At 34.4% G+C, this 3377-nt stretch overlaps 1 protein-coding gene and 1 pseudogene across 2 annotated transcripts in view; both read left to right on the forward strand.

Annotated features, from left to right (window-relative positions):
• Positions 1 to 3377, forward strand: part of Adgrl4 (adhesion G protein-coupled receptor L4) — a 103640-nt gene that overhangs the window by 21557 nt on the left and 78706 nt on the right. The window lies entirely within an intron of this gene.
• Positions 1689 to 1864, forward strand: LOC115030807 (annotated as a pseudogene).

Consider the following 3377-nt stretch of genomic DNA (forward strand, 5'->3'; position numbering starts at 1 on the left):
TGTGTGTGTGTGTGTGTGTGTGTATGTGTGTGTGTATGTGTGTGTGCATTCACTGGTGCATGAACATAGGCATAGGAAACACACACATTCATTAAATAATAAATAAATTAATACATAAATACATAAATAAACAAATATTGTTACCACATGTCATCAACTTCTTCTCAGCCTAACTTTCCCAGCATTAGTTCCAGTCTGTCTCTTCAAAATTATCATATTATTGTCAAGATGCTGATAATCAATTTAATTTTCTAAAATGTTCTGAAATAAAACATTTAAACTCCTTATGTGACAGCATTTTTTGTTTCATTACTTTCATTTCCCATTTTCATCAAGAAATCTATTGTGCTTGAAATACCATTGGTCTTAATTTTTTAAGCTATAACTATAATATATTAGCTACATTTTAGTCTAATTTGTCAATATTCTTAAATTATAGCAATAGCAACTGTGATTTTTGTATAAAATATTTCTAACAGAAACATGATGAATAATTCTTTACCATAAATCTAAAAGTTCTTCTGTAGTTCATCAGATTGTACTTTTTAAAATAATAAAGCAATAACTTCGAATCAAATTGGAAACCCAAATGGATAATTTATCATTCATTAAATCATCCATGCCTCAATCATTCAATAAATACTTATGCAGCATCCACAATCTATTTGACACTTGATAAATTAAATATAAATCAAGAAACAAGCTATGTGCCCTCCCCTGCCACTGATTCTATAGCAAGGAATGGTGAAAAACAGGTTACCTAAGTGAACATTTCTATCTGAGTGGTTTGGGTGAGCAGGAGATGTTCATGAAAAAAACGTTTAAGGTGAGAGTTGAGATGTGCATTGGATCCATGACTCATGTATTTGTGGATAATAAAGGGGAGAGAAAAAATGGTCATTGTATATATGCTTTAATAAAAGAAAAAATTACAGTACATTTGTACTGGCATTGTCTTTGATGGTTACATCTGTGTTATATCTATAAAATTAGTCAGCTACTCTGTTAGATAGCCCCTTTGTATCATCTATAGGCAAACTAGATCTCTACATATTTTTTTACATTTTTATAACTCACATTAGTTTCTGAAGAAAATTGTTTGGAAACTCCCAAAGTGTTGATCATGGCTGATTAGGTATATGGCTATTCCAGTGTTCAGAAAGAACAACAATAGTCATTATTGATTGGTCAATTGGTTTATTTATTTATTTATTTATTTATTTATTTATTTATTATTTTGAGATATAACAGCCTTAGGACCCAAGTAGGCTTCAAACTCACTATGTAGCCACAATTCACGTGAAATAAGGCCCACTGTAACAACCTCCAAACATTGTTACAGACATGAGCCACCATGCCTACACTCTATCAATAATAGCTTAATCAAGATTGTTCTGGAAGAAGACAGGAAACAAACAGGAAGGAGTTATAAACAAAAAGGTCCCAAGGTCCTCATAAGAGAGGAACTATTCTGAGTATGGGAAAAATTGATGTGACAAAAAGGGCTTGTATTGTGAACAGTGGGAGGCAGGGGGCTGGCCCAAATGAGTGCAAGTGGAGAAATAGTGAGGATAGCTCAGAATGGTGTGATCTCATAAGGCTAAGAGACAACAGTTCATTCTCTCTGAGACTGAGACATGATTTGCATAGATGAATCCTGTGTCAAACTGTATCCAATGGTAATTATTATGCTCCCTGCCAAACAGGGATTTACATATTAAAACTCTTCTTAACTAATGCTCTTAATCTTTAAGACATCATAAAATACTGAAATTTGTATGCTGACCCCTGCGATTTCCCCAAATGCGGGAAACTCGACTGCATAATTTGTGGTAGTGGGGGACTGCGTTCGCGCTCTCCCCTGTAAAAAAAAAAAAAAAAATACTGAAATTTGTATGTGCCACTAACACCATTTTGCAAAATAGCTCTGTATTTTCTGCTCCATGGAACACACGTTAATATTAAAGTGACTTTGACATGTCTTAGTCCTATAAAAGCCTCCGGGATGGCCAGATTCAGTTTTAGACTCCTTATCTGATGTGGTTTCCATCTGTGAGAGCTCTGAACTGGATTGTTTGCAGTCATTTCAGGTAGGACACCACATGTTCTTCGTTTTGATGACTCAACAACTTGGAAAATATTTGAATTTGAGCAGCAACACAGTTTGTATTGGATTTCAATGTGTTATTAGTTGCAGAATATGATTACATACCCAAAGTTTGGAAACTCTGAATTGGAGAAAGGAAAGGTATGCACACTCATTTTTAAGCTGGAGTCTCTTCTGCAAATCATGTTATCCAAAGTGCAGAGACAGTAACTCATAGTTTTGCTGAGTAAGAAATGTGAATCACGATTTTCATATTTTGCTCAACCTTTCCAATGCTCTCTGAAGAATTCAGTTTTAGGTAAACATTTTCTCCAATTTGAGCTCTAAATTTAGCCTTCCTTGACTGTAGCTGGTTTGTGAGACTAGACCAGTCATGGGGAAAAATTTATAATCAGTGCCACGTGCTTTCTGTTTCAAGGCAGGTTTTCCATCAGTATCTGGTTGGGTTAGTTTTGGTTTGTATGGGTTTTGTCCCCACAGTTCCTTTACTTTTAACAACTTTTACCAAAAATAAATAATTAAGGAAAGCAATATAGATCAGAACCACGAAATCAATGGTGTCTGTGAACTAATTATAAATTCTTTCAAAGGGAGAACATTGTGCAGCTAAAACTGAAAGCAAAACTGTACCATTGCTTTTAGATTGATGAATTTGAGAATGGATTGTATGTTTTGTTTATATTTTATTTTATAGTAATGTTGTGTTTATAAAATCAACATATATATTTACCACAGAAAAATGCGCGCTTCTTAAAAAGTGAAGCTGTAAAACATCACAGGAATCACCAATCTTTAAACATTAAATAAAATCAGTCAAATCGCGTTCCCATGCATGGAAACCTATAAAAAGATATTCTGGGTATTGTAGATAGATGATAGATAAGTAGGTAGATAGACAGATATATAAATGATAGATAGATAGATAGATAGATAGATAGATAGATAGATAGATGATAGATAGATAGATAGATAGATAGATAGATAGATAGATAGATGAAAGATGGATGGGTGTATGGCAACAGATGAACAGACAGACAGACATATAGACAGATGATAAAGATGGACGACAGCAGGCACTAGTATAAAATTTGTATTATTACCCAAACCATCTTTCATGAAAGGTAGCCAATCTCATTTTACCAGAAGAAAAAGGAAGCTAATTTAAAAAGAATTAGGAGAGCCGGGTGTGGTGGCGCACGCCTTTAATCCCAGCACTTGGGAGGCAGAGGCAGGTGGATTTCTGAGTTTGAGGCCAGCCTGGTCTACAAAG

The sequence above is a fragment of the Mus caroli genome, chromosome 3 (genome assembly GCF_900094665.2).
Source record: "Mus caroli chromosome 3, CAROLI_EIJ_v1.1, whole genome shotgun sequence".
Classification (NCBI taxonomy): Eukaryota; Metazoa; Chordata; class Mammalia; order Rodentia; family Muridae; genus Mus; species Mus caroli.